Source organism: Lepisma saccharinum, chromosome 1, assembly GCF_977018435.1.
Source record: "Lepisma saccharinum chromosome 1, izLepSacc3.1, whole genome shotgun sequence".
NCBI lineage: Eukaryota > Metazoa > Arthropoda > Insecta > Zygentoma > Lepismatidae > Lepisma > Lepisma saccharinum.
In genome coordinates this window covers 150,362,991-150,375,356 of record NC_139229.1, presented here as the reverse complement: position 1 = coordinate 150,375,356, position 12,366 = coordinate 150,362,991, and the positions used below count along the sequence as shown (strand labels likewise).

At 41.1% G+C, this 12,366-nt stretch overlaps 1 protein-coding gene across 1 annotated transcript in view; it reads right to left on the bottom strand.

The window, feature by feature from the left end:
* LOC146002502 (chondroitin sulfate proteoglycan 4-like) overlaps positions 1-12,366 on the bottom strand; it is a 549,973-nt gene that overhangs the window by 537,242 nt on the left and 365 nt on the right. The gene's annotated exons all lie outside the window — the stretch shown is intronic.

The window sequence follows — 12,366 nt, the reverse complement described above, 5'->3', positions numbered from 1 at the left end:
GACTTAACCATTTTTTTTTTTTTTTTATTTATTTTTTTTTATTTTTTTTACTCTTGCATTTAAAAGCTCCGAAACAGAATAGAACATACATGGACATACGAGTATCTCCGAAAATTTTGCAAATCGCATTTTAAATTAGCCAGATATGTAAACATTATCACGTTCCATTCGTAATTTTCCAAACTTTCGTTACTTCGAAAAGTCACCTTTCACCCTTTTAATAACATTGTGAATTTTAAAAGTGTTTACTCAGTGAAAAGAGCTTTACACAAAGTAATTCGGATTTCTACGGAATTCATGGTATATTGTGCCCATTTACGCTACCCTTGACTGGATGCAATTAGTTAATTACTCCAAATGCCTCCCACCACGTGGTTCCAATCGCCCGTGCCAGATCAGCGCCTGATCCAAACAACGAGATCCATGTTCAGACCGTCAGACAAACACATCTAATTTTAACCACCACCAATGCCACGAAACGAAAAGGGGAAAAAAATATGGCGTCTGGCAATAACAGCGAATTCATTCAACAAACGAGTCTCTCCTCTTTTTTCTGCCAGCCACGATGATATTCCAGGCTCTTCCCAAGTTCAATGATCCAAGCCAAATGCGACGTGGAGGAGCAGCCGATCCACAGGGTTTGAATGAAACGGTCTTTTCATCATGTTCCCATTGTCTGCAGCTCTAATTTGGGTTCATAACATTTATAACATTTGATGGAAATTTATCTCGGGCAACATGATGGCTTCCAGTACGCCAGAACCGTATTTGGAAATTCATTGTTGGCGGAGTCTCAGAACAGTAAGAGATGGCTGCTTCTGCTATTGACGAAGCCATTGTTGATTTTGTTTCTCTTGAAGATTTTGCAGTTCGACGGCGCCCCTTCTCTAGATTCTACAATTTACGACGTATCCCCTCAGGGTTTTACAGTTGACGACGTACCCCCTCAGGGTTTTACAGTTGACGACGTACTTCTTCAGGGTTCTACAGTTGACGACGTACTTCCTCAGGGTTCTACAGTTGACGACGTACTTCCTCAGGGTTCTACAGTTGACGACGTACTTCCTCAGGGTTCTACAGTTGACGACGTACTTCCTCAGGGTTCTACAGTTGACGACGTACTTCCTCAGGGTTCTACAGTTGACGACGTACCCCCTTAGGGTTCTACAGTTGACGACGTACTTCCTCAGGGTTCTACAGTTGACGACGTACCCCCTTAGGGTTCTACAGTTGACGACGTACTTCCTCAGGGTTCTACAGTTGACGACGTACTTCCTCAGGGTTCTAAAGTTGACGACGTACTTCCTCAGGGTTCTACAGTTGACGACGTACTTCCTCAGGGTTCTACAGTTGACGACGTACTTCCTCAGGGTTCTACAGTTGACGACGTACTTCCTCAGGGTTCTACAGTTGACGACGTACTCCTCAAGGTTCTACAGTTGACGACGTACTCCTCAAGGTTCTACAGTTGACGACGTCCCTCCTCATAATTCTGGGGTTGACGACGTCCCTCCTCAAAATTCTGCAGTTGACGATTCCCCTGCTCAAGGTTCTGCTGTTGTGGAAGTCGCTGTTGAAGCTTCTGCTGTTCTCTTTAAACATTACTATCAGGATAATGACATATTTTTGACAGAGGATTGAAATTATTCACAACTAGCCAATTCGAAAAAATGAGCTGAAAAACAGGTATATCACGTCCAATACACTTGTTGTTACTTTCATTATGTACAAAGTTGTCATCAAGAGTGCCTGTAGGTTTAGGGTACATGGCAACCAACATCACGAAACCTGCAAATTGCTGCCACTATTGTCCTTCACCGAAAATCGAGCATTCATTGCAAGCACAATCCAAAATTAGATCCTTCGTACGTATTTGAAATGTATCACTAGCATCCGGATTAACGACCTCTAGTGAAGGCCGGGTGACTTTGTGTTTTCGTTGCCGCCTGTCCAGTTCAATGAATGTTTATTGGTGGTTGTAGTCGTCGATGGACGAACTATCGATTAGATTACTCGAAGAATTATTGTGTTTTGGATTTCATCGGGGTCATTGCTTAAATTTAAACCATTTTGTGTTTGAATTGAGAATTTCTTTATTACATTTATTTTCATACGACCATATAAGAGTGATCGGGGACGTAGAACGTAGGGAAACAAAACTAAGGTGGAAGGATAATGTTTTGTTATGGGCCTGAAGGAATTTAGCAAGGAACGCTTTTATTCCGTTCGCGTTAACCCCCCCCCCCCCGCTCTTAATCCTCGCGTCTCTAGCAAGGCTCGTTTCGCTCTCAGTCCGTACTTTTTGATGTAATGCAGTTTTTACTGTGGTTATAACTCTTTATTTATGTTATCAACAATAAAAATAACATTTAAATTAGATATGTGTAGGATTTCGGAAAGGGCTTCAGCCCCCTTAGCCCTCCCCCTGGCTACGTGCCTTGGCCAACCCTGTCATAATGTAAATATAATGGAATACTTTCTTGTTTCGATTCGGTAACGAGAATGTAAATATAAAAATACATTTTTATTTGAAGATTCGGCCCACCTATATCTTTGACAGCTCTCTCGTGTTTACCAGCACCAGAAAGTCTGTCGCCGCCACTGGACCGAACTCGTACACATATCCTAACCGCTGAGGCACCCTGGGTTGACGAAAAAAATGTTTAAGGGATGTTTCAAACCGAAGTGACAAGCGACACGTGTCTCTTAAAAATTAACCTTCAGACATAAATGTAACTTTCGAACCGAAGCGACATGATAAACTGCACGTGTCGCTCGGACTGGTCCGTTTTCCGAATAATGTCCCATCGTGTCGGCTCGGTCTGTCGTCTGCGGGATGAATGTTTTAATTTAGCCTGAAGTGATCCTCGTCGCTATTCGCTTAGCGCCTCGGTGTGAAACCCGAGTGTCTCATGTCGCATGTCGCGTGTCGGCCGTTGATTCCGTCCGAAAGCTGAGAAGCGACACGTGTCTCTTGAAACTTAACCTCATGGAATAAATGCAAATTTTCTAACCGAAGCGGCACGATAAGCTGCACGTATCGCTTGCGTTCAGTCAGACTGGGCCACTTTCTCAATACAGCACATCGTGTCGCCTCGCTCTGTTGTTCGCGCAGTAGTGGTGAATGGTATTGCTTTATGGAGATTTCAGATCGAAGCGACAAGCGGCACATGATGCTTGGGAACGAGCCAATCAGCATCAACGTTTCACACCGTAGAGCATCACAGGCCGCACGAGCTTGGGTTCTATTACCTTAAGCGACAAGCGATACGTGTCGCTTGGAAGCGAAACTTCAGTAATCAACTGAACCATTTGAAAAGAAGCGACATGACAAGCTGTACGTGTCGCTTGTAGCCTGCGTGTCACTCTGACTGGCGCGTTTTGTCAATACCGTGTATCATGTCGCCTCGTGCTCTTGTTCGCGCATGCGCGGTGAATGCTTGGCTTTAGATTGAATGGGCTAGTGTCGACTGTCGCTTTCAGCTTGTTGCATTGGTGTGAATTCTTCCATAGACTGAAGGGGGCCGTGTCGGTTGTCGCCTCGGTGTGAAATCTACGTGTCGCCTAGCGCTTGTCTCTTCGGTCTGAAATCTCAGAAGAGCCAATTGGGACCGGAGCTACAGTTTAAAGTTGGATCCAAACCACAGCCGCAATGTGCCTCCAGAAACCCGCAACTCCTTGATCACAAGGCTACAGAGTTAGCCACTCTGATGAATACGAGTAGTACAAGTTACGTTCTAAGGCTGGCACCACTGAAGCCTATGACGTGTAAAGGGGTTGGGGGAGGGGTGCATACCTTGGGCACAGAAGACGTACAGAGTTGGAAGCATGTCCAAGGTCGAACTGGTATCTCGGGACAAACTTCACGACCCCCCAAACTGGCACACGTCCCTTACTTGCCATTTACGAAACAGTCGAAACACGTTTCGGGGACCATTTTTTTTCTTTCCTTCTGTGTTTCTATTTTCAAACAGCGGTAAAACAAAAAAAAGGAAAGAAAGAAGACTACATGCACATCGAAGTCGCGCGTGAACAAACAACTTTAAATCATTTTTCTCTCCTCGTCTTACTTCATCTTCTTCTTTGAAACAAAAAAGAGAAGAAAGTTTGAAAGTTGTTGGCATAAAAGTGTCTTGTTTTGCAGGACAGCCAGTGAAGTGATATTTGGTTTTATTTTAAGTTTGTATGAGGCGTGGGGGGGGGGGGGGGCTTTCCCCAGCCACGATAATCCGCGTGAAGCACACTTTCCCAAACTGCATCATTGTGACCAGTTGCGTATGCAGGATTTTATTTTCGGAGGAGTCTGGTATTGTAAAGGTGGATATTACACAACTGCGTTCTAGGGGGAGGGGGTGGAATACACTATAAAATATTTCAAATTACCATTTTTAACCTTCGTCTTAAATGTAGTTCATAGAGAAAAAAATGTAATCGGAGGTAATTTTAAGGCGGGTTTTCTGTTATCACTTTGGTTTCTTCCCCAAGTTCTTTACTGATTTCATTTCAAAAGCTGATTTTCTCAAAATTTCGGTAAGGGCTCTAGCCCCATCAGTGATCTCCTCTGCGTACGCCAGTGGATGTGACTGTGCACTTTACGTGCATTTCCAGACCTGACCAAGCATTCTCCATAGCAATTCCCACTCCGGGCACAGATTATGTGCAAACTGACATAAAAGTGTCGTGTACCATCATAGTCGTAACCAGTGGGGGTTCCCAGCCCCCTCTGTGCCAACAGAGGTGAGGTGGTTCAAGGAATGATACGGAGTCAAATTTGTAGCTCTATTTTACGGCTTCTCTCCTACGGGCATTGTCAGCGGGGGACCAGGAGGCGCGTCTCCCTCAATAATGAGTGTGCGACAACTGATACGTGGACAAAAATTCTTACATGTAGATAAGTCAACATTATTGTAGTGGTTTTCGCTAGAAAGTGCAGTATTGGTAATTATCGTTTCAGATTGTTTAAAAAATATGAAGAATGAACGCTCAATTTCAATCGAACTCGAGCAAATTAAAGAAAATATCATATGATTGTTGTCGATTCCAGGCAAGGGAATTACATACATTACAAAAAAGAAAATTCGTTTTAAAGCAAACAACGAAGATGACGCAAGCATTTCTAAATATTTATGGAAAATTGGAATTACGAATACAAGAGACGTGAACGTAGTTTGTTAACCTATTTATTAGGAAAGTGTAAAATTAGATTGATTGAGTTGGTGATTTAAGTCCACTTTTGCACAGTAAGGCTAATCGGGACTGGACTTATAGTTTAAAGTGGGATTCGAACTACTATGTGCCTCCACTGAGTATCGAACCCGGGACTCCTTGATTACAAGGTGGCGACGCTACCACTGCGCCATTCCTGTAAAATTAGATTGTAAAGGAGCAGGTTTATATTTTTGTTTCATGCAAAGATCTATTTAGGTAAAACAATAATGTATATACACTGAAATAAGGGGAAATTCATGGACAAATCTGTTAGGTTCGAAATGAATGAATAAGTTCTGTGCGAGAGTGTACGGTATATATAAACTAAAAATAGATAATTCCATGGATGTATTTAAAGGAAGATGAGGGGGAATCCCCCCTCTTCCTAGGTCCCCGCTGTTGTTGCTAATTTTATTGCTTGGGGGACTTTTTAAATACATAATACTCCTTTGCTTCGTAACAAGTGACGCCTCTCCCCCTGGAATTGTTTAAAGCACCATGAACTATCGTGATTAACTGAGATTCATCACCCATCTGTGATAATCTGTGTTAGTAAACAATCCACAAATTCAGAAATTACGAAGCTTTCGTTCAAGACACTGCATCAGTCTACACTTGAGGTAAGAAACAAAACCAAATAGGGAGTTTAAATTTCTTAATAAGCTACTAATTCATTTTTGAGTTTTCTCTCACACGATCAAACTAATAAATATTGGAAGTAGTTGTTAAATATAGCTTATTAATAAAATATAAACAGTTATATAAATTTACTAAATTAACGATCCGTATCAACAGGTATCTTATAGCAAAAAAGGCAAATATCTACATATTATCATAAAAATCGGAATATTTTCAAGTCCTGACTGCAGTAGAAAAATGTTGGGAGACGGACTAAAGAGAAAGATCTGTCCTGACTAAATTTGGAATGTCTGTCCTCATGACACCAAACCTTCTCCCAGTGGAGAGATGCACCTTTTAGTTTCTCAGACTTCCGGATAATCCTAGTAAGGTATGGAATTGCATCAAAAGTGTAGGTTTTTTTTAAAAAAATATCATTGGAATTCTTCACAGTCGGATGTATCAGATGGCAACGAAACTGGATAAGGATCAACTCAGGCGATATGAATCCTGCTCATTTACAAGCTCGTCTTCGTTCAGACGAAGTCGCCAGTCGAAGTAAAATGGAATCAAGCGACTCAGCAGATGTTAACTTCAGAGTGCTATATAGTAACTGAAGGTGTAGCTTTCTGATGACATTTAAATATTGACTTCATTGAATCTCGAAAAGATAAAACTCAAAATATTCCCCGCTTGAAGGAACGGCTCGATCAAGATATATGCCGCCCTCCGTGGCGGAGTGGTTAGCACACCGCACCAGGACGACAGCTGTCCCGGGTTCGAATCCCGGCCTGTGCTTGGTTGTTCATCAATTTCATCATATCATCACTCATCCTCATCTTCGCGATTAGCCAAAAGTGGCAAAAATTCGAGGTAAAATAAAACAAATCAATAACAATCGATCAAGATATGGGAAAGGGAGAGGAGCTGTTTTCAATATCATAACTTTTGCAACTATCTTCTTATTTAGTTCAAATTAATTATGCTCATTTGATTTTTTGCAAGAAACATACAGGCTATATCTGGAGCAGGCGAGCGAAAACAAGCCTCTGCGCAAGTAATGACGCGAGACGGCTACACCAATGAACACGTGAGAGGGAATGGGATTGCGTGGAGGGGGAGCGACTGCAGTTACCAGCCTTCCCAGTAGCGTGTACTGCTTCGCTCTGACCACTCGATTTCCTCCCCTTCTCTGATGCTATGCGCGGCCTTGCTCCAGAGATACCTGAGACAGAGCATATGTATAGTCTATCTGCTAATTTCAGAGATCACCACGTAACAAGGTTTATACTGTTTATAAAGAAATCAGGAGCTCTGGGAAGAAAGGGCGAATCGGAAAACCCGTGTGTTGAAAAATGAAGTTTATAGTCGAAAAAGTCTCTGAGCATAGTAAATTATACTGAACAATTCGCAACTAAAAGCTAGTTGCTTGACGGCACGCGCCGCTGAGAAAGAGTGAACTTAGGACTGACAACCAGTTACAGAGTAGTAAACAACAAGATAAAGGAGATGCATTTTCGCCCTTATAATCCTCACGGCCAGTTCGATATTTTACTTCTCGATTTTGTTTTCGATTATGGGCGTTGCCAGAAATTTCTTTAGGCTCAGAGGTCAAGCTATAAAACTTGACCAGAAAATTATTATCATCATCATCATCATCATCATCATGGGTATTATTCCAAATTTATTATTAATCATCATCATCAACCTTTGGAATACTTTTCTACTCGTTCCACCAGATCGACAACACAGCACAACTCTGTTTAATTATTTTTCTTTACATTTCATACAATTAGTATACTGAAATGCATAGTTGTTGCTAACTTTTAGACACAAAAGTTAGGTGGTAACTTTAGACATAAAATGTATGTTGTGTGATCGCTTACATAAAACTCTTAATTTTTGGAATTTGGAAAGCTGTGGATCAAGAGCGGTGATTGGATGCCAACTGAACGTCAAGGACATTTTACACAAAAAGTGGGGGAAACTGCCCCCTCCCACGCCCTCCCCAATTACAGACACTGCGTGGAACAGTTTATTCTTGTCATTATTGTACCATATGACAGCATAACCTGGTACCTGTATCTTGAACTAAATATTTTCACTCTACAGCAGTTTTTATTTAATTTGATTATTCTGTTCAAATACTAACTGGACTTTATTTCTGTTACTAACAATAAAAATAATTAACTTTCTGTTTTTTTGTGACTTTAAATGAACGATGCCAAATTCCAGAGGACGTCAACGGGCCAGTTGGACCCCACTCCTCTCTCGACGTCTACTATTTTTAATTTGAAACTAGAACAACAACGACTAAGGCAAATTGGGGACAATTGCGACAACTTCACGGAAAATGCTTTTTTTCTGACCTTGTGTGGAAACAAACTGGGAATATCCACCCCCAATTACATAGCGTCGTAATCCGTCCCCAAGTAAGTGCAAATCATCTTTCTAAGTCAACACATAGGCTAATCGATACAGAGGTATAGTTTAAGCAGAAATCCGAACCACTGTGCGATTTGCCTCCATCAGGGATCGAACCTGGAACCCGCTGATAAAAAGACGACCGCATTACCACCACGCCATCGGGAGGCACCTGCACGTAAGAACGTTTACTTAACGATATCAAAACTGAATGATATGATGTCCTATTTGGACATGCTATTTTACAACCTACACAACAAACTTGGGAGTTTGTGGACCGTAGTGCGTGCGGAACTGTCATTTTGTTTATCTCGCTTTCATTTGTGGCAGTTTGATGGAATCATGTTTATTATTGCCACCAGAGGTCAATAAAATCAGTTACGCAATGACGTAAGAAGGAAGCCTCCGAGCATTTTGGGTTCTGACCCGGGGAGAGGAAGTCATATTTCCTCCAGGTAGACACGTTGTTAAGGTGTCCGAGCAACCACGATATGCAGGAGTAGGCTAAGTACATTCCATAATGTTTTTAAGTTGCCAACTTGCACTCACGCACATAATTATATTTAGTTCATGAACTTTCTCTTACATACTACGTGGAGAAGTGATGTAACAGTGAATCGTTGTTCTTTTGGTTAAATTTTAAAAAGGCAAGAGACCAATTTAGTTCATTATTAGTTCGGTTCCATCAAACTGGCCAAGTGATAAAAGACGATGTTTTTCTTTCAGCGAGTTTATCTAACAAACTAGATTTATGTAGTGTCGAAGTGCTTGTTGCACATTATGTAAATAAGCTCGCATCAACTGGAACAGTGTTGTGTCTGTACATTCGTATAGCATAGCTGCCTCATAGCAAATAAGTAGACCTTTAAGGCCTGAATCTTCCACTGCGTGCGTACTTCAGGTTCGTATGCATTAAACAAGCAAATTTAACGTGCATAAGTTCTTGTGCCCTAATAATATATATATTATAACTGTATCAATTCACATTTAAAATAGGGGTTGCAATCAATTTCCATTAAATAGGTATTTCTCCAATTGTCAGTGGTCGCAATTGGACACTTCACCTTAATATGATGTAGTCGCAATTGTCAGTGGAACATTTCATCTTATAATGAAGTGGTCGCAACTTTCCTTGTACATTTAAATCAATATGATTTGGTCACAATTGTCCGTGGGACTTTTCAGTTAACAATAATGTGATCTCAAATGTCCGGATACATTTCATTATGGTTGGCGGGGGGTTAGGTTAAGGACCTTCACTCGTACGAGTCACAGGACGTTTTTATAAGCCAGTGCCCATCAGGCGTTTATGTTTAGATGCGGTCACAGGGTGATCGCCCCTCTGTACTTCCCCCATTCAGTCAAATCAGAGGGGGTGATGCCCTTGGGGCTACAATAAGAGTCAGAAATCCTACATCCTCCCTCTACTAGAGTTCGATAATCCGCCAGTGAAAAAAAGGTCTTGGAATGTGGCCGGCCACTAGGCCAATGTAAAAATGCCAGCAATTCACAATTCTTTCTGTGAAGGTTTTGTGGATCAGCAGTTTTTTTAGTTAGAGAAACGCATCTCCTCCTTCCTCTTCCTTTCCTTCTTGCAATTACTACCAGATGTGAATGAATTCTACACGGATAAAAAAAATGCATTGTTAGATTTACCGTATGTTCTTGTTTCCGTTTCTTGAGGTTCATGTTTCCACTGATTTCCAATTAGATGGGGTCTAATAACCACTCGTCCGTTTCGCATAATATGCATTTAATATTCTTGAGTACCAAAACTTTGCTCAAAACAGACGATGCCTGATGCCCCTCTGTATGGAGCTGGCACATGCTAGGAACACGTCCTATTCTCCATTATTATGAAATTAAAGAGTTTTCTACCTTCGTTGAAAATACATTTCTGTACTTCCGTGTCGAAAAAATCGAAAGCTTACTAGAAATTATTCCGATTCCCCAGGTTCACTGGGGATGATGCCATCGAGACGAGACTTGTCACTATCTTTATCTCGTCTCGGTTTATGAACATTCCTCTCGTTCTTGAAATCCTATAGTATAAACATATAGTGGATGTCACTGCACAAACGTTCACAGTTTAAAAGAGGTAATTAATACTTAAAAAAAAAAAAACTTTTCTTAATTAAGTTTTTCTGTTTGGAACTTCTATTCTGAATATGCCGTACAACCACATCAGAGGTTCACAATTAGCATTACTTGATTGACTTAGCAATTATTATAAATAAAATATATGACTTACTTGTAAATAATCGGGTAGATATCAGCTTGCTATGTCTGAAGAAGGGGTCTAGTAAAGTACATTTGGGTTATGTGATTTTTAAAAAAAATATGATAGCAAAGTCTCGCTCCAGTCTCTATTCTACATAAGTCTGTTTCGTTCTCAAGTTTTATCAGGTGGTCAAGGCAAGGACGTATTTAGGGGGTCCCCAAAAGACTTATCAAGGACTAAAATAAAATAATGAAAATATACATGTTTAGCATTTGTTGTATAATCGCGGGTTATTTATTTCTGCCGAAATTATAAAAAGGCAAGGATTTAAATGGGATCATACAGCTTTGAATTAACGCTACCTAGTGTTGCCCACGAAACGAGACTTTGGCCTGTCTCGTCTCGTGGAAATGCTGTGAAATGCTGTCTCGTCTCGAAAATATTCGTTTGTCAAAGGGACACATGATCAATCTCGTCTCGTCTCGAATTTTTAAAAGCCTGTCCCGTCTCGTCCCGTGGGCAACACTAACGCTACCACAGAAGATTTATTGATTTTGTTAATTTTATTTCGCATTTCCACCACTTTGGCTAATCGCGAAGATGAAGATGATATGATAAAATTGATGAAGGGACACTCAGAAAATAACGTCCATGCCCAGGTCGAGATTCTAACCCGGGATACCTGGCGTCGTAGGCGGTGTGCTAATCAAGGATGATTTATACATACTTATAATAATATACATAAAATACTAATCAGGAACTTTACTATTTGTTGACTGGATCTAATTTAAAAAAAAAAATAAACATTGAATTCTTTATCTCTTTCACATTAATAGGTCAAACACTAAAATCAATCAAAAGTGACTCAGAGATTAGCAAATGTAAGGACCAAAAAGACACAGCCAACGTTAGTTTCATGCGAGAGGAATCATCGAAACCTTAACTGGATACTATCACTTGCCAATGTCTATAACTAAATGTCTTCCAGTGAAAACATTACTTGTTGACGATGGTAAGGATCGAACCTACAACAACCGGTGATTTTACTACAAACCCAGCACTCTAACTAAGGGGGGAGCGGAGCGGGAGTCCCACTGAACCAGCCCCTCCCCCTCCAAGAAAAAAAATAATAAAGTAGTGCTTTTATTAGTCTGAATTTTCCCACGATATTTAGGAGTATGTTAAATGTAACGCCCCCACTCGTGTCGTAGGTGAAACCAACACCACCACACCACATTTGAGTGCCCTTTACGAAAAGGCAATGCTCCTTACATATCCTTGGATATTTGAGACGCAGATTTCTAAGTAATTTCTTAATTTGCCTTATTTTACTTCGCACTTGTGCCACTTTTGGCTAATTTGCGAAGATGGGGATGAGTGATGATATTTACGAATGGACACTCGCAAACATCCATGCCCAGGCCGGGATTCGAACCCAGGCCCCTCGCGTCGTAGCACGATATGCTAACCACTCCGCCACGGGGGCCGGCGATTTTGAAGTAAGTCTGCGTGGGCAAGAGTGTTTGAAAATCCCCCTTTCTAGGGAAAATTATTGTGTACTCAATAATTGCTATTCACTAAATAAGAACACGCAGAAAGAAAGCATACCATAGTTCACTAGTCATTTAACAAAGAAATTGCTTTCTCAGAGTACAAATAAGTTACTCTGCCCCGCTTGCGGAATTTGGAGGGGGCGCCCCCTCAAACCGGGATGCATGTGCATCACACTATTAATTATTCTGAAAGTAATGGTTTTCTTTGACATCTCTTTCTACCGCTTTGAATATTACCATGGCTGCAAGTAATAGCTACAGTTTGAAATTCGGCGCCCTGCAACATAGGCGCTCAGGACGATTGCCCTTCCAGCTTGACCTTCCCTCACTCCCAGTCGAGCC